Here is a 19,939-nt window from a genome sequence, read left to right on the forward strand (position 1 = left end):
GATGGCCTGCTGTCCGGTGGGTGTTTCTCAAGTGCGCACACAGTTGTAATTGTTACATAGTTAATATTCCTAACTTTAGATACAGAAATGATACATGCATACAAATTGGATAATCACATTCAGTAAATCATAACCTTTCCAATGATGTCTCACATGACCCATCTTGCATAAAATATATCTTAGTTTTGCCATATTCATATCATAAGCATTTTTCTATAAAGAATATGGAGTGTAACGTCACACTTCCCCCCCGCCCCCTTAGATTACTGCCAGAGGGTTGGTCACTGACAACGCGGGGGCAGTGTGTGTAAAATTCTTTTTAGTTCTTGGTTATCTAATTTCTTAGTGTTACCAAAAATTGTAGTGTCACCCACAGATATTTTCTGGGGGAAAATTAGTGGGTGCTCTGCACCCATCAGCAGCCAAGCTCGGGAGGAGGCGGGGATTTGAGGAAGGAGTCAGAATAGAGGCAGGGAGTTGGAGTGGGGACTCTGGGGAAGGGGTTGGAATGGGGGCATGGCAGGGGTGGGAGGGGACGGGTCAGGGCAGGGCCTCATGGAAGGGGTGGGGTCCGGGCAGGGCCAGGGGCAGAGAGGGGTTGAGCACCTACCAGCGGGAGCAGAAGTCAACGTCTATGCTGGGTGCCTGTTTCCAAGTTGCCTGAAAGTCTTTCAAAGTACAGCATTGTTAACACAATGTAGATATTAATATCTTCTAGAGTGTAGGTGTCTTGGCATTTAGCCACCAATGCCATGAGGCGGTGTGCCTCAGTGTCCCCTTCCACATAGCCATCTAGATTGGTTATGCTTTCTCTGCTGTGCCAAGGCTCTAAGCCTGTTTACAGGTACTAGTTAAGTAGTAGTATTCTCATAGAACTTCCTTGGTACCACTCTTAGCCTATACCAAATATATCTTAGTTATTCCATATTCATAACATAAACATTTTTCTATAAAGAATATGGAGTGTAATGTCACACCACGCTTCTGAAAATCAGGTCTATGTCTTAGAATCACATCAGTGAAATCCAAGTCAAGGTTGATGCTCTGTTTAGAGAGCCATAATACTGTGAGTCTTTAGCCTGTAAGTAATCACTTTTCAGCCAAAGTTTTATGTTTAAAAATCACCATGTAATTTTGAGTGGCCAGAGTTTATCTCAGTTGCATTACTGCATGAGACATTTTTGGTGGCACAAATAACACAGTGAGTGAACTTTAGTGGCAGTAGCTCCTTGAGTGGAATAACTCCACGTATGACATACAGTTGCCATCCAAGCGGAACAGTTCACAGACAACCACTAGAGCAAATGAAGATTAACTTAAACCTAATATTTGGAAAGTCTCCACAGTGTGACAAGTCATCTGAAAAGGCACCGATTGTGACACTGAAATTAGCAAGGTTAGGATTTATAATGATGGGAAATATGTGTGTGCATTTTCCCACCATGCATCATAAAACATGGATGTTGACAGTCCTGGTTGCAATGCTCCCCCGATAAATGCTAGACTCTTGTTCCCACCGCGACAGTTACGGTTTATTATTGATATATTTTTCTGAGACGATGATGAGCAAAATCTACAGGCAATTACATTTTTGTGATCATGGTAGGTAAAAGAATGAAACAGAAAGTCAAAGGCAGTTGAAGTGCAGCCATCTAAAATAAAATGAACTTGGCTGATTGTAATTTATCCTGATAATTGCATCCTTTCGCAAATGTTTGATGTTTCTTGACCTTTTCTGAAAAACAAAAGGAAGTGTATTACCCTGAAAATGGGGCAGAGGAGCCTTGAATATGCTTTTGCAAAATACTTGAAGGCATGAACTGAAAGTGTAAAGGATGAGACGGGTGTATCAAATTATCTTAAAAAGCTGGACTTTTTTAAAGTGAGAAAAATAAGCTGCTTAGGGGACAATCGAAAGAAGAGTGTTCCTGTTTTCTGTGTTACACCAGCAGCCTTGCTATACGAACAGCACCATTAAGTTTTTCTATATTGGTTCTTGTGTGCCCTATCACCATAGTATCTGAAAGCCTCGCAAACATAAGTTTATTTATCCTCAGAAATGTCCAGTGAGGTAAAGGAGTTGTGTTATCCACATTTCTTATAGATGGGGAACCAAGGTACAGAAAAATTAAGTGACTTGCAGAGCCAGGAACTCAACCCAGATCTCTGGAGTCCCAGCTCAGTGCCTGGACCATAAGAACTGTCCTTTCCTCCACACGGATGTATTTTAGAATAGAAAATAACTCTGTTCTCTTATGTAGCTTAGAGTAGTAGCTGTTGATAATTGCTGGTGGTTTTTAATGGCAGCCACCACACAGTATATACAGTATAATGCACTAACAGCCAAGTATGTGATTTACTATTGACTGAGACATTTCACAAGCTGCATATTTGTGGTGACCTTGACAATGTGTTTGATTCAATGAAGGATTATCAGATTTGATAGGCCTTGTATTTAATTCGGTGTCTTGTTTGAAAGCTACAATGCTCCGCATTGATTTCCATGTGCAATTAATACTTTTTGTCAGTAACAAATGCTTCCAGAGATAATATACTCTATCCATTTCAATCTCTCATGTATGCATTTCAAATCAAATAGCAGCCGGTAGACAGAATCGCCTCAGAAGTGACAGATTTAAGGTGGGAAGGTAGTATTAGGAATTGCTTCTATAATATCATATAACATTTAGAAGAGAGAAACTAAATAGGTTCAGATGAATCTATGTAGTGCCAAAACTAAGGGTGCTCTGAAGCCCTCAGATCATTACATGCAGTGCCTTTCTGTATGACATTCATTGCTCATGCTTACAATTGCAGTTGAATATTTTGTCAGGGTTCAGGGCTAATCCGGAGTGAATGGGAAGTCAACCTCTAAGGTGCACAGTAGAGCTCCTTGATTGGAACCTCTAGGCAGTACCACAATACAAATAATGAATAATATTATCACTGTGTATGATTTGCTTCAGATATCTGGGGGGAGGGATAGCTCAGTGGTTTGAGCATTGGCCTGCTAAACGCAGGGTTGTGAGTTCAATCCTTGAGGGGGCCATTTAGGGATCTGGGGCAAAAATTGGGGATTGATCCTGCTTTGAGCAGGGGGTTGGACTAGATGACCTCCTGAGGTCCCTTCCAACCCTGATATTCTATGATCTGTAGTAGAGCTAGCTGGAAAGTGGATTTTTCCATCCTGCAGGAAAATGAAATATTGAAATGAAATATTCCAAAATATTTTCTTTTGACCTTACAGAAAGATTGCATTTTGACTTTTATCCTTTTGATGTGTATTGTCGTATGTGAACATTGAATGTATAGTGTAAAACTTGAAATGTTTCCACTTTAGATAGAACATAAAGGATTAAATGATAAAGTCAAAATGAAACATTTTGATGTTATCAAAACAATACTCTCCCCAGAGAAAATTTTGAAGTGATGGATGCATTCCTGTGAAATGTTTAGTTTTTGTCAAATCAGCATTTTCTGGCACAAAACTGTCTGACTGGGACATTTTCCAATCAGCTCGAATCTGTGACTGTGATTTCAGATTTTTTTAAATAGCCCGTTTTAGAAATGGGCCCTAACTGACATCACTTTTCCAACCCTCCCCCTAACAGATTCTGCAGGGTTGAATAGAACCTACATCCAAACCATTTTTGGCTTTGGTTTTTTGAAACCACGGTAATATCTGTGTCCAAATAATATGCTGCTTTGCAGAGTTGTCTTTGCTATTGTACATAATGGTCTTTGAAGCTTCAGTTTATTTTGTCTCTATATTCTGTCTACCTATTATTAGAAATAAATAATAAAGTGAGCAAGTGTGGTTTAGATCATGAATCCTACCTCATAAAATATCTGTAAGAGCCAGGCTTTTATCATCTGGCTAGGTACTTAAGGAGCCTCATCACTGTGATATCTAACTGCCTCACCAATGTTAACGGATTTTATTCTCTCACTGCCCCAGTGCGATTGAGAAGTATTATCATCATTTTATGGGTGGACTATTGAGGCACAGTTTAGATTAAATGAATTGCACGAGGTCATGGGAATGGAGTACGGGTCTCCTAAATCCCAGTCTACAGACCAACCCATTCTGCCACCCTTTCATTCCAGCTTCTTCCTTACATTCCCACATACACTGTGTCCTGGGTGATGCTTGTCGGTATTGCTTGGAGAGTTTTGTATTCTGTAGCTCTGGGGTGCTCTTGATGAAGAAGCTAGATTATTACAGATATGTACCAATCTGGGGACAGCATATTCTATCAGCTCTTGCAAACCTTAAGGTTCCACAATAAAACAAGAGCTACACACCTCTGCCAAGCCTCCCCATCCATTTTGCATTTAGCGTGCAGATGCTGCGATGTTTTATAGGCTGCATTTTCCTATGCTTTTTGAACCTTTCTTCATTAAGAGCCTCTGGTAATTTGCCTGCCACCAGCTTCTTCCATTAACACTACCCTTAGATTGAGTGTGTCTGAGGAAATGGATAATGGATGTTGTGCCATTTAATGGAATACCTGTCCCTCATCTACTCTAAGCCCATTGTGTGTGTCTTCTCCCCTCCCACCTTTCTGCTACTGCATTACTGGTGGGATGGCTCTGTGTGTGTGTGTTGCATATTCCCCAGACGTTTATCCCAAGCCACTGCATGCTGTTTATTATTCAAAGGGGTTGCTTGTGCAGATGTTCCCATCCTTGTACCCTCTTGCCTCCCACTGTTCCTTTTTAATACACAAACAGATTGCATTGTTGTCTTATTTTGCTTCAAGAGAAATAAATCCCAAGCCAGTCCTGTTTTATTTCCTTATTCCTGGGAAATAGGTCATTCAGGCCTTCTCTTCCTCTTTACCACCTTGTGCGCATGGTTTTTCCTGAGTTAGGTTCAGTCCAAATCCATGGAAGAAATAGGAAAATCTACATAGATGTCTTCCCGGTGTTTAAAAAAAAAATACCCAAATGCAACCTTGTTAATATGAAGCAGTTTGGTTAAATTGCATGCTACTTTAAGTGATCTACCCATGACACCCTCATTTCAACTGTTGTTATTTTAATATTTTATCTGTATACATCTGAGTCCCATTGTACAAGCATATAACTAAAAAGATATTTCCTGCCCCAAAGAGCTTACGGTCTAAGTTTAAGGTGAGAGGCAACAGGTGCATGCACCAAACAGATGGGGGAATAGACGGTAAGAGTGAGACAATTGTGATCAACCTGATAAGCATTGGTCACAGCTCACCTGCTGCCTATATTGTCTAATTATAATGGTAGATCTACAGAGAAAGAGAGAAAGGGCTGGATAGAGAAGTATAATTAATGGTATGTAAAATGCTGAAAATATCACAGCACATCACATTAAAATGTTCACAGTTTCCTTCTGGGCCACATCAGGGTCGAGAAATTTGACTTTTTTTTTTTTTTTGGCAAAAGTTTGTAGAAAGTAGAATCTTAGTATATGACTCTGCCTCCCTGAAGTGGTGAATGTCAAGGGATGACAACATACTGTGTGAAGGATGATTTCATTTATTTTTAATTTGCTTGCCCTTAATTGTTCTCTAACTACCACTTTTCTCAGACTGTCAGATAGCATGAAAAGGACACGCACAAGAAAACACCAAACACAGAATCTCCAAGAAGAAAATAAAGCCCTAATTTGGAAAGTGCTCCCACTTACACGAGCCGGTAGTATGTACTGATAACTGAATGCCCATTAGTCTCAATGTGTTCAAAAGGTTTTGATTCAGTTTTGCTTGTTTCTGTTGCAGACTTAAAATGGAATGAAACAATCTGGCTCCCAACGCTTCCTCACTACCTGCTGTTGCTCTCTTTCTAGATTAATGATTGCAACTAAGATCTTAATATTATAGCTTTGTTTTTTTTTCGTTTTACACCTCCCATGCACAAACGCCTTCCGCTGTGACAGATGAAGGAGGAAGAATGAATACAGCCCCCGCGTAAGCAATATTCAAGGGTTGCGCAATTTTTGACCTAAGAAACATTTCTATGGGCAATGAGGTGTTAGCTAACGTTCCAAGTGATCTTCCCTGATTAGGCTGTCTTCAATAACTCTGTTCGAAATGGAAACCTCCTGGGTCCACAGCCATTTGGAAAGAAGGAAGGCTCCAAGATTCATCTCTGCTTATAGGTTTTTTATGGCTCGCGAAGTGTCTTGTCTGATATTCAAAATTACTGAATACAGAGTGAAGGATAGAGCTGTCCCGTTTGGTTTGCGGGGTGGGGGGTTGGTTGGAAAATGACTGTTTTGTCAAAACTGAAACTTTTTCTGTGTAAGGGTCAGTTCTGACAAAACTTTTGTTGGGATGGAATTTCTGGTCAAAACCTGAGACAGACCCTTCTTCCCCTACCCCCCTCCACCCCCCCCCACCACTCCAGTCTAGCCAGGTAGGCTAGTAGTTAGGGCCTGGGATATGGAAGACCCACGTTAAACCCTGCTCCAGATCGGGATCTCACATTTTCTAGGTGAGTATCCTAGTCACCAGACTAGTAACTATAATGAGGTGGGCTCTCCCTATCTGTTTTTTTGTTTGTTTGTTTTGTTTTTTTTGAAGATGTTTCATCCGTATGTAGACTAGGAAAACTGTTTGAAATCTCAAAAACCAGAAAACTGGTTTTCACACAGCTCTAGTGAAACACAGCCTTCAGGGAAGTTTGACCAAGAGATACAAAACCTGGTACACTAGCCCCTGAAACCTTGTGAACTCTAACACACTAACAGGCTTATATTTCAGCACAACCTTAAATGGGCCCAAAAGGCTATTGATGAAGAGTGTCTCACTGTTACCTCCTTTAACCCCCCTCCCTGTGGAAGTTCATTGTCATGTATTTAAAACTGTTTAAAATTGTACGCTGTCACTTTAAATTTCAGAGTTTTTCCTCGTCCTGTTTACAGGGTAGGGGCCTCTGTAGGGAAGGTGCAATCTGGGCCTAGCAGCAGTCAGTTTGCAGAAAGGCATCGGTCAGGGTTCATTCCCCACTCTGAACTCTAGGGTACAGATGTGGGGACCTGCATGTAAGACCTCCTAAGCTTATTCTTACCAGCTTAGGTTAAAAACTTCCCCAAGGTACAAACTTTGCCTTGTCCTTAACAGTATGCTGCCACCACCAAGCGTTTTAAACAAAGAACAGGGAAAGAGACCACTTGGAGACATCTTCCTCCAAAATATCCCCCCAAGCCGTACACCCCCTTTCCTGGGGAAGGCTTGATAATAATCCTCACCAATTGGTACAGGTGAACACAGACCCAAATCCTTCAATCTTAAGAACAATGAAAAAATCAATCAGGTTCTTAAAAGAAGAATTTGAATTAAAGAAAAGGTAAAAGAATCCCTTCTGTAAAATCAGGATGGTAAATACCTTACAGGGTAATCAGATTCAAAACATAGAATCACTCTGGACAAAACCTTAAGTTAAAAAAAGACACAAAAACAGGAATATACATTTCCTTCATCACAGCTTATTTTACAAGCCATTAAACAAAAGAAAATCTGACGCATTTTCTAGCTAGATTACTTACTAACTTTACAGGAGTTGTAAGGCTGCATTCCTGAGCTGTTCCCGGCAAAAGCATCACACAGACAGCCCAAACCCTTTGTTCCCCCCCCCTCCAGATTTGAAAGAAGTTTGTCCCCTCATTGGCCGTTTTGGGTTAGGTGCCAGCAGGGTTACCTTAGCTTCTTAACCCTTTTGCTTCCGGCCAGGAGGGATTTTATAGCACTATTTACAGAAAGGTGGTTACCCTTCCCTTTATATTTATGGCAGCATCTTAGAGTAACATGGGGTGATTGTGCTTCTCTGCTTTGGGGAGAAGCCTGCTTTGTCCCTTTCTGTTTTAGGGTTCTGGTGTATCATCATTTGGAATTCCAAGAAATAAAATAGCATCACGTTGCAACTTTCCAGCAAGAGTGCCACCTGTTTTTTATCTAACCTCTCTCTCTCTCTTTGTATACCTTGAACATAACATTCATGACACCAAAGACAGGTGTAGAATTAAACTTTTTACAAGAGCTGGACTCATAGGGACTGCTGCTGGAACCTTCAGACGTGGTGAAGAACAAGATCGTGATGCCATGATGAGACCACAGTTTAGGGCTGGGGAGGGCTCAGGGAGACTGAGAGAAATAGAAACCCCAGAGGCTATGAATGAATGCCCAGTCCTCCTTGCTGTCTTTGCTTCAAATATAACACGTGCAATGAAAAAGGGGCAGAGAGGAGGGGACTGGCTGTTTGAAAGGACACGCCTTCAAAACTGTGCTTTCATCTGCTTTCTCCCTTTGAAAAGCACCTGAAAGAGGGAGGGAGCAGTGGGTGAAGAGGGCAATGTTGGTCAAAGTCCTAACATGCCAAATTTGCTCCAGCCCCTACTGAGCAGCTGAGGCAGTGCAGCAGGAGGGAATGGACGCTCAAACCGATGCCTCAATTGTTTAAAGGGGGTTTCTTTTGACAAGTCATCTGAGTAGAAGCCCAGGTATGTAGCCTCCGTGAGGAGAAGGGAGGTATGTGCCTGCTGATTCAAGAGGGGGAGAGAGCATGTTGTTTGCTGGCTCAGAGGTCGGGGGCATGGGGGGGGAGCAGGTTTTTTTCTGACCGTCCCGATATAATTTCCCCCTGTAAAGTAGCAGTACATCTCTCCACCACCCTAGTTAAGCCCACTAGTTAAGGTATTTGGTACTTCCTCTAGAATCAGTCACTTATGGAGTCAGCTGTCACAGCTCTGACTATTAGCTGTAGGAAGTTGTGGCCTCGGAACACCTTGTGGTTTCCTCTCCTGTGGTCATCTGTCTTGCATCATTTGCAGACCCTTTTGGCCTCGATGTTCAATATGGAGCCTGAGATCTGAAGAGATCCCCAGAGAGGCCGCATTATGCTGCTACTATTGATCACAAGACAAGGCCAGTATAGCTTGTATGTGTGCTTCATTTCCCCCCTCAGCCACTCCCTGCCTTTCGTTAGGTTTGTGAACCTGGCAAACTTGGAACACATGTTCATGTCCCCTGAAAGCCTTGTATGGGCTTTCTCATGCTTGTCCAGAGGTGCACTGCTAAGGAAGAAGAAATCTCCCAGGATGCAGTTCACTTCTTGCCCTAAAACTTTCATTTTACCCAGAGAACACTTGGCATACTGCTGCTTTCCTGCCTCTCATGAAATCAGAATGCTTACTCAGCTAAGTTTTTATTCACGCCTCTGGCTTGCAGCCTGTATTGAAATGAAAATTCTGCAGGCCTGTCGTCAGCCTTCATTTTGGATGGCGTAACACAAGTCTCTTTTAAAGCCTGAGATCTCCAGAGCTCAGATCCATTTTCACCGCCTTTGGCTTGTACAGAAATCGGCAAGAAGTGCAAATATTAATAAAATAGACTCTGGACCAGATCCCTCTCTGGTGTAGATTGCTCGAGCTCCATTTAAGTCAATGGAGCTGTGTTGATTTGCACCAGCTGATTCCTAGATCTCCAGCTGGCGTAAACTGGTGTTGCTCCACTGATTTGATCCCCAGGTGAGGATCTTGCTTGGATGGTCTTGGAGCTAATGCATAGCCTGTCGATTACCACCTGTTTTTAGGTAATAAAATTCTGACTTCAACAATAAATTTCATTCATGAGGGACTGGATGACCTAAGAAGAGTAGCAATTCGATACAGAGCCTTTCACCTTTTGGTCTCCAGTTCCTAACCATACCAGGACATAGTGACGAAATGTTATCATATGACAGGCACATGTTAAATTACAAGTATCTTTGCTACAAGGCCACCTCCACTTTTGACATTAATTGGCACCCATGTTGATAGTCAAAGCAACAAAGCGAATGACTGAATGGATGTGGAGCCAAAATTACCTCTTCATCTTCAGGTGTGGTTCCTTCAGAATAGGATTGCTATATGTTGGCAAGACAGCATGAAAGATATTACATTGCTGTTGACCATGTTATACTTGTTCAGTGGGTAAATGGAGGATTTCAGTCTAGTACCCTTCACAAGCACTGAAGTCCTCCCAAATATAAGAATATTGAATTGAACCCAAACACTATTTATTTGGGTAGAAAAGCATCTTTTTAGCTAATTTGATACTCTCGAAAGCCGTGCATTATAACTCAATATTGCCATTTTATTAAGCCTTAATACTGATAGATTGTTTTAAGTCTATGCTGTGAATCTTTTGCAGATGAAACATTGCAACTGAAATATTTCAGCACCAAGACATTTGTGGGATTGGGGTTTTTTTGCACAGTGTTATCATTCATATGGTCTAAAGGACCTGAATGACTGAAAACCAGCAAGTAAATAAAGTCCTATCCATTATATACCCTAACAGCAGGCCTAGGGACTGAAGGATGAGGAGGAATATTTAAATCATCATGTGAAGCTAAACTGTGCTGTGTGGAATGAGTGAGTGAAATGACATTCTAATCAAATCTGACAGCACTATTGCATTGTAATTATAGACTGCCAGAGGCACTTTTTAGACTATCCGTACTTTTGGGGTAGTTTGCATCTAAATTAAAATTGAACTTCAAAGCAGTTAACTGGGGATGCATTTCCAAGGAGTTTAAAAAAAAAATAAAATGTGAAAGACACTAACTGATTAGCGTTATGTTCTGTACCAGCTGCTTGCTACTGTAAAAAAAAAAAAAAAAAGGCAGCCATGTTGATAATCAGAAACGAGTATCTTGAATGCCATTAATTTTCTTCTGAATTATTTATGGGATTTTTTGTTCCAATTGTGCAGTTCATTTTAAATGTTTATTTAGCATCCCCAAAAAGACTAAAAAGAGAGCTGGAAAAGCTCCAAAGAGCCAGCTAGTAGCAATGTGACTTTGTTTAGGTGGCCTCTTCTCAAAAGAACCGTGATCTACTTAATAGTAATAAATAAATCCTTCCACCCCATTTACAGTGGAACAACAGAGTAAACTGCTTTAAAAGAGAATCAGCTGGTTTGAGGAGGAAATGCCATGCAAATACGTGGATTTCTGAAAAAGGTAAAGCGCACAATTGCATACTGCAAACATCTGTCTGTCTGCTTTACAGATGTTCTGCCTGCAACTCCTTTTCTGATTAAATTTCTAGACAACAACCGCAAAAAGGAGTTTGTCTCTCCAAGATGTTTTCCCTTTGTTGTTATATTGCGGATCCACTTATTGGAAGCAACAGCCTAATTCTTGGGACTCGACCCTTCTATCAGATACAGAGCATGCATCACTTGGCATATTGTAAGATCGGCTAGTGTTCTTGGACAGGCATGTGCTGTATCTAGATACATGGCAAGCAGGTTGTGTGTTGGAAGGAAGGGCTAGGTCATTAATCAAGACCTGTGTACAAACATGGGACAGTCTAATACAAGGGCAATATCTTTTGGATTCATTATTTCTTCTCCTTTCCCCTCTCTCTTTTTTTTTTATCTCCTCTCCCTACATCTGTAAATAATCTTTCTTTTGGTTTACAAGACTTTAGAAATTGGCATACTGCAACAGAGAAATAGCAAATCTAACCCAGTGTCCTACTTTCAGCAATGGCTAAAGCTGGATGCTTCAGAAGGAATGGAGTAAGCTCCCATAATGTATCTAACTTGGCTACACTATACCATAGGGCAGTGCTTCTCAACCCGTGGCCCACGGGCCACTTCTGGCCCAATCAGCACACAGCTGCGGCCCATGTGACATCCTCAGGGCCATACGGGTAGTATATATATTGTGGGGATGCGACCCACATAACACAGAGAGAGCTGCATATGCGGCCCACAATTATAAATAAATTGAGAACCACTGCCATAGGGGGACATTTCTTCCTGACCACGAATGGTGATTAGCTTCTGCCTTGAAGCATGAAGCCTGATATTTCTTTGAATATCATCATAGTGAGCGTACAGTAATTGTAACTGATGAAAGACAGCACTCATATATAATCCAGGAATTTGTAGTCTCTAATGTCTACATTTCCAGTACTCTTGCCTAGTATACTTGAACTCTCCCAAAGTTTAATCTCAGAAGACTTTATTTAATTGGATAGATGCACAATTGTCCAGCTGTCCTATACAACGAGTGCTTATTCATGCAGACTAGTGTTCATGCAAAATTTGCACAAGCAAGTTCAGGACCTGGGCTTGAAAATTTGGGGTTTAGTTAGTTTTTGATCATTTGCTACTGAATTCCTAACCTGAAAGTCTGACTTCTGTGCTGATACATTGTTTTCCAGCCCACAAAGTGGTGTATTTACAATCTCTTAGGAAATGCAATTTTATCATAGTTTCATTGTTATTTTATTACAGAGGTCTCTCTATGGATGTGTATTTGTGATTATTTATTCACGGTTATTTTTACAGACTAGGTATGTAACTAATAGCACTTGGGAACTTCTTACGTAGATACAAGCCTGCTAGATCAAACTCACCCTCAGGTCTGTAGCCTTCCATTTGCTAAGCCAGGACATTCATTCTCACAGAATTAGTGTGTTCAGAGTAGAGCTGGTCAGCAGCATTTTTCATGAAACATTTTGTGAAAATTATTTAATGTTTCTCATCAATATTTTGAAAATTTCAAAGCCTTTCAGCCAGCTCTAGACACACTCCACGTCATTTTCAACCAGACATGCAACTGGGCATGCAAAACTATGCATGCAACATTTACCTAACTTACGTGTCCAGGTCAAGTGTTTGCAATTTGCCCAGTTTTTGCACCTGAGTTCACTGGTGTCAGTGAGAGCAGAATTTAACTCATAGTTTTCCACACCAAATTAGAAATTATTGTCCTTAAAAGAGCTGGGTTCTATAATCCTGACAAAGACAAAACTCATACACTTCAGTGGCAGCTTTGGACTGCAGGTTTGAGTGCTAAGGTTTGAGTGCTAAGGTTCTGACTCCCATGCGTGCTTTGAATTCAATGGCACTGCTCACTGTGTGTAAAGTTCAGCATGTGCATAAGTCTTTGCAGGAGCCTAAAAGTGCATCTGGATAGTTTTCTAGAGGAAAATGAATAAACCCAAACTTTTTGTTTGTTTAGTGCAGCCATTGCTCATTAGATCTAGGTTCAGAGTCTGGTTATTAGTTAATGAACTCAGCTTCAATAGTTTGTGTGTGTGTGTGTGTATAAATTATATAATTTGTAAACTGCTGTCTCACTTTGCTCCTTTTGCTTTTCCTGTGAACTGCCATGGTTACACGCCTGGGTTTTATTTTTCATAATTCTAACGACGTGTTTTTCACAGTTTCACTACAAATTGTAGCTGCAGGACTTCTTCTCACCCAGCGATGACAAGTTATTAAAGAAAAAGGCTTGAAGACATTTTGACTGAAAGCAGTTTTTCCCGTTTACCTCTTGACAACATATCAGCCAGTCTCAGAATCAGGGGGAGGCAATTTTACAAAACCACTCTGCTCCCTTCTCCCATGTCTCACTGCACATGGAAATTCTGAGAGTTCCCCAGGAAATATAGCTCAGACCTGACACCTAGACGTGTGTGCCAGCAGCTTGTAAATCTGAACCAACTCTGGGTGGTTTAGAAGGTTTGCCAGCTGTAGGCCAGGAAACTGATAGGATGGCTGCCTAATTGCAGGAACTGAACAGCCACCGTCAGCAAAGTCTCCTGCCTAGTCATAGGGATTATATTACAGATATGCTGGAGCACTGGGATGAGAAGCCATGTTCTGTCTAGAGCCAGAGCCTGACCCTGACCCCCAATTTCCCTTGCTTTGTATTAAGCCAGCAGCACCCCTCCCCAGCAAGCACGGCCCAGTTTTGAGACAGTGCTAACTAACATACCAGGTTGCATGTGAACTTTTAGTGAGCGGGGCTTCCACCTGGGCTACAGGGGCAGAAGGAGGCTAGCCCCTCTGGGAGGTCTTCTCCTTTTCTCATAACTCCTTCCTTACTCTTTAAACCATTCAAACACTTGAGCTTCCAGCAGCTTGGGTCCAGGGGTGGTGAGCAGGGCATTCTCTGTTACACATTTGATCATCTTTTTTTCTGATACCATTGCTGGATGGATAATGGGTGAATCCTTTCTAGTTTATCATGGTCCATTTCACTTGGTATAAAGTACCCCAGGTAAATGTTTATGTAGCAGCAGCTTGTAGCAGAAAGTGCCATTGAATGCATTCTGTAGCTTCACGGTGGTCACTCTGCGACACTTGAATTCAAGCTGCATTTTGTGATGGTGAGCTGGTGCTGTCCTGAAAAACACGGTGGATGAGGCAGTCCAGCCAAAGGGCATCAGAGAAGCTGGGATTCTTAAAGCCCAGTTGAATAGTACCAGTGACTAGGAAAGTCCTGATTTCTGAGTGCTGCAGAGGGGGGCCCATGGGCAGAAGGGATGGAAGTGTTTCATTTCTTGCAGAAGGGCCGTATGCAGCAAGATGCCACACTCACGACTTGATGCTTTCCATGTTTCCACCGGGCTCCTTACAGTGTTGGAAAGTCCCCTGAAGCTCCTGCTCCAGCTGCTATTGTCTCTTTTTGGAATGTGGGGTTAAGAATGACATGCATGGCCCTGTCCAGTGAGGAGGTGCAGCAAAGAGCCCTGTAGGCCATGCATGTCTCTGGGATCTACTGCTATAAAGATGCCATCTGGGGAAAAGTGGTGGTACAAAACACCTATGCCTGCCTCTAGTGGGAAATTCTACCTGGGGCACAGGGGACTACATGAACTGTGGTGAATCAAACCCTAATCTTTGAGCAACATTATGCTGCACCTGGCTATGATGTGTCTTATCTATAATGCTCACTGCAAAAGCCTATTAATTCCCTTGAGTGTTGGGAAATGTCACTATGATCTGGTGGACTCAGGTCAGAGGTGTGAGCCAAGAAGTTCTGAAATCTAATCCTGCCTCTGCCACTGACTGACTGTATAAATCACTTAAACTCTACCTCTGCTATTTTACAGCACTTTGAAAAAACAAAGGGCTATATTCTGCACAGTATGTGTAAAGTATTATGAGAAACATGCCCCACTCTTAAAGGGAAACTCAGTAATATCGTACTACTTATATGCCCATAACTCTCAGGGGCTACTCAGAAAGAGCACTTCTGGATAACACCTCTCACATCTGAAGTCGGTCTTCAGTGCAGATCATAGAATCATAGAACTGGAAGGGACCTCGAGGGGTCATCTAGTCCAGTCCCCTGCACTCAAGGCAGGACTAAGTATGATCTAAGCCATCCCTGACAAGTGTTTGTCCAACCTGTGCTTAAAAATCCCCAATGACGGAGATTCCATAACCTCTCTAGGCAATTTATTCCAGTGCTTAACCACCCTGACAGTTAGGAAGTTTTTCCTAATGTCCAACCTAAATTGCCCTTGCTGAAATGTAAGCCCATTGCTTCTTGTCCTATCCTCAGAGGTTAAGAAGAACAATTTTTCTCCCTCCCCCTTGTAACAACCTTTTATGTACTTGAAAATTGTTATCACGTCCCCTCTCAGTGTTCTCTTCTCCAGACTAAATTACTCCAGTTGAGGCCTATTCAGTGCAGAGTAGAGTGGAAGAATTACTTCTCGTGTCCTGCTTACAATACTCCTGCTAATAAATCCCAGAATGATGTTTGCTTTTTTTGCAACAGCGTTACGCGGTTGACTCATATTTAGCTTGTGATCCACTGTGACCCCCAGATCCCTTTCCACAGTACTCCTTCCTAGGTAATCATTTCCTATTTTGTATGTGTGCAACTGATTGTTTCTTCCTAACTGGAATACTTTGCATTTGTTCTTATTGAATTTCATCCTGTTAACTTCAAACCATTTCTCCAGTTTGTCCAGATCATTTTTGAATTTTAATCCCAGTCTCCAAAGTCCTGGCAACCCCTCCCAGCTTGGTATCGTTCGCAAACTTTATACGTGTACTCTCCATGCCATAATCTAAATCATTGATGAAGATATTGAACAGAACCGGATCCAGAACCGATCCCTGCGGGACCCCACTCATTATGCCTTTCCGGCATGACTGTGAACCACTGATAACTACTCTCTGGAAATGATTTTCCAACCAGTTATGCACCCACCTGGTGGTAGTCTATCCACCTGGATAGTCTGTCATTTCAACCATCCAATTCCATCTGAGAACTGCATATAGAAATGTAGGACTGGGAAAGATCTGGATAGGTCATCTATTCCATGTCCCTGAGCTGAGGCTGGACCAAGTATACCTATGAATGCCCCTATATGTTAGGGTCTCAAACAGTGTTTCCTAGGACTACCACATTTTAGAGGATGTACTTAGAATGAGGGTAGAGGATGGGAGGGGCATGGGAGTTCAGAGTGCCGAGCTAATGGTAGGTAGGAAAATTGGTGGATACTAACAGGATCATCAGCCATTGTAAGTTCAGCCCATCTCTTAATTTGTCATTAGACATTTTCTCCCTTGAACATATGTCGGGCCTGAAATGCAGAAGAAAGAGACACACAATCGGAAGAGGGAGCATAGCCTTTCTTTTAAGTATGGAAATTATTCTTCAAATGTCTTTGTTGACAGCTGGTGTGGCACAAAATAAACATAGGTCTATTTGCAAGTAAGCAAGAATTAGCATAAACAGCAGCTGCTGCATTACCAAAAAACATGTAACAATAAAGAATTTTTTCTGCCTTCAGAAACAAAGGTAGGTAAAGAGCCTGCATGAAATAATGAGTTACTTAACCACCTGTTAAAGTTCTGAGCACCAGCAAAATGAAAGAGCCGTTTGCTGATGGCATAAGCATTTTTCTGGATCAGTTTTTCTAATTAAAACTGAATCTGTCCTTATGGAAGAAAAAAAAAAAAAGCACTGAGGTGTTAAAAATGTTTCCCCCATAGATAAGTGGCATTTCTTTACTTGATTTTTAATTTTCTTTTTTCTTTGTCCAAACAATTGTCACTAATTCTCACAGGCACACTTGGATGGGGTTTCTTAATGTTTCCTCCATCTATGTAGTATATAAAAGCCACATCAGGCCACCAAAACCTTTAATCATGTGTATGGCCTGATCTCATTCGGAAAGATACATTTATGGTCTTTTGTCTCCATTTCTTTCTGTGGTAAGAGCTGGTTAGTAGCCTACTCGACAACACTGTCATGTTTTAATAAAACCTAATGGCCCCAGACAGTGAAATGCAGAAGCAAGAGAGAAGAAACAAGTTTCAATGCACAACTTTAGCTTAATCAGGCGTGATTTTATTGCTTTATCAGTTTTCAATTGAAGAAGGCTTTCCTATTCAGTTAACTTTCCCATAAAAATCGTGGATCCAGTTATCTGGAAGTGCAGTAGATTATTTAGTTGACATGGGTATTTTCTTATTTCACTAATAATTGCAAAGGTTGTACTGCTCCACATCAGTTATCAGTTTGTTTTCAATTTGCAGCTATATGTCTCCAAGTTTCTCTGATAGTAAAATAAAACGGGCGCACTCTAAATATTAACACTACTTAGAACTTACATAGGTTTTGACATCTTCAAAACGCTTTAGCAGCTAAAGCCAGATCCAAAGCACACTGAAGTCAACGGGAGTCTTCCCACTGACATCAGTGGTCTTGGATCAAATTGGCTTAGAGCCGAATTCTGATATCCATGCTCATCTGAGTAGCACCTTGCTCAATGAGTAGCTCCATTAAAGTCAATGAGACAATTTGTGGAGTAATACTACTCAACCTGAATAAGGGCATCAGAGTGTAGCCCTAAAGTATTAATACTCATGACACCCCCTGAAGGTGTAGCCCTAAAGTATTAATACTCATGACACCCCCTGAAGTAGTTTTGCTACCCCAAATTTATAGATGGAAATATGGTCTAATGACTTATCACAGAAATGTAGGGCTAGAAGGGACCTCAAGATGATCTAGTCCATCCCCCCAGACTGAGGCAGGACCAAGTAAACCTAGACCATCCCTGACAGTTGTTTGTCTAACCGGTTCTGAAAAACTACAATGATGGGGGTTCTACAATCTTCCCTGGTAATCTAGTCCAGTACTTCACTGTCCTTATAGTGAGAAACTTTTTCCTAATATCTAATCTAAATGTCCCGTGGTGCAGATTAAGCAGACTATTTCTTGTCTTACCTTAAGTGGACATGGAGAACAATTGATCCCCATCCTCTTTACAACAGCCCTTCACATACTTGAAGACTATTACCAGCTCACGCCTCAGTCTTCTTTTCTCAAGACTAAACATGCCCATATTTAAACATTTCCTTGCGTACAGCATAGAGAAAGTCAATGTCCAAATGAGGCCTAGATCTCAGGAGCTCATGGCTCCCACTCTCATGTTCAGTTCACTAGACTGTGCCTCTTCTCTTGCTATATAAGATTTTAAAGTTTTGTATAGAGAGAGCCTGGGTTTTTCAAATGAAAGTGTTTTGCCAACCTGTCAGTAGTTTCTCTGGAAAAGGGGGATTATGCTTCTATGGGGTATTTCTCAAAAGAAACATATTTTGTATTCAATCATAGTCCCATACTATAGACTTCTGATCTTACAGCTGTATTGTATCCTGAAGATGGCTGTATTTCACAAGTGTATATCGTGATGATGGTGGAAGGAACACATCAGGATTTTTGGAGATAAAAATCACTATCAGGCAATTTGCGTCTCATAGATTTCTCCCAGCTTTCATTAAGGTTTCTTCATATTAAACATTAAAATGGCTTTTATTTAAAGAGTAAAAAAATTCTGCTTTACTCCATTGTGGATGAGACAGCAACATCAAAAGTGGAGAGACCATTGTCATTTTTTACTGCAGCACTTTTCACAAAATTTTACTTCTCTATTCTTTCTGATATGGTATTTTGGAAGCTTCTGTTTGACTTTCATCTCTGAAAAACTTGGTCTTCTATATCAGTCAGTCTTTCTATATATCTGCAGAGGGATGTGTGTATGTAAATGTATATAGGTATGCAAGAATGGAGAGACCTTGTTTCCACTGCAGAATGAAAGCAAATGTGTGAAGGCTTTCCACCACAAAGTAGAACTACCAGTGGTAAAAACTGATCAGTTTCACTTTGGATGGGGTTATTTTTATCTGTCTTTATTCACATTCTGAGTACCAGGCTGTGATACCTTTATTTACGTTTAGTAGTACACTATGTGACAGAGCGACAATACCCTGCAATATCCTGTGTGGCAGTCTGTATTATTATGGTCACCACTTTTACAAGACTATGATACATTTTGAACAAAGTATGCCTTGTGAGATATCATTTGAAATGTCATAATCTGCTGGACATTATTGTCCTGTTAAAATATTTCTATCAATGTTGTATGTAAAGTTATAAGTTTCTACTCTATAATATTGCTGTAACGCGTTAGAAAGGCAGGCTCAAACCAGTTTTTCAGAGTCAAAGGCACACTGGCACTCCAGACAGGTGTTAAAAGAGCTATCACTGACTTAAGCAGTCATTCTTCAGCAATGGGAAGGTGTAAATAAGAAATTTATATTTCATTACAGAAATGGTTCAACCCTCATGCCCACAAGAGACAATCTGTCGCCTGCATCTGAGTGGGAGCAATCCTCAAAGAGGTGGGTGATATAAAATGAAAGAGAGTGGCTTCCACTTCACTCCTCCTGTCTCTCTACTCATGATATCAACAACTCTCAAAGAATTGAACTAAGGGGGAGTGGTCGCAGGCTGGAACAAGACCCAGCCTGTGAAATTTACAGCAACATATGGTGAGACTAACCTTTGCTTTTAAGGCTACCTAGCTTGTTAAATTAGGTATTAGCTTACATATTACTATTTTATTTTCTTTTGTAACTAATTCTGACTTTTATGCGTCAATACTTGTAGTCACTTAAAATCTATTTGTAGTTAATAAACTTATCTTATTTTTTTATCTTAACCCATGTGCTTGGATTAAAGTGTGTGGGGAAACTCCATTTGGGATAGCAGGGCTGGTGCATATATAATTTTCCTTTGATGAAATGATAGAGTTTCTATGAGCTTGCATTGTTCAGAAGTGTGCTGGGCAGTACAAGACACACATTTC

The 19,939-nt window shown here is 41.1% G+C and overlaps 1 long non-coding RNA gene across 2 annotated transcripts in view; it reads left to right on the forward strand.

Moving 5' to 3' along the window:
• LOC140898585 (uncharacterized) overlaps nt 1-19,939 on the forward strand; it is a 276,884-nt gene that overhangs the window by 18,729 nt on the left and 238,216 nt on the right. For both annotated transcript variants that reach the window (XR_012155031.1, XR_012155032.1), the window contains exon 2: nt 19,401-19,472. This is a non-coding gene — a long non-coding RNA (uncharacterized lncRNA). The remainder of the gene's footprint in view (nt 1-19,400; nt 19,473-19,939) is intronic.

Source organism: Lepidochelys kempii, chromosome 15 (genome assembly GCF_965140265.1).
Source record: "Lepidochelys kempii isolate rLepKem1 chromosome 15, rLepKem1.hap2, whole genome shotgun sequence".
Classification (NCBI taxonomy): Eukaryota; Metazoa; Chordata; order Testudines; family Cheloniidae; genus Lepidochelys; species Lepidochelys kempii.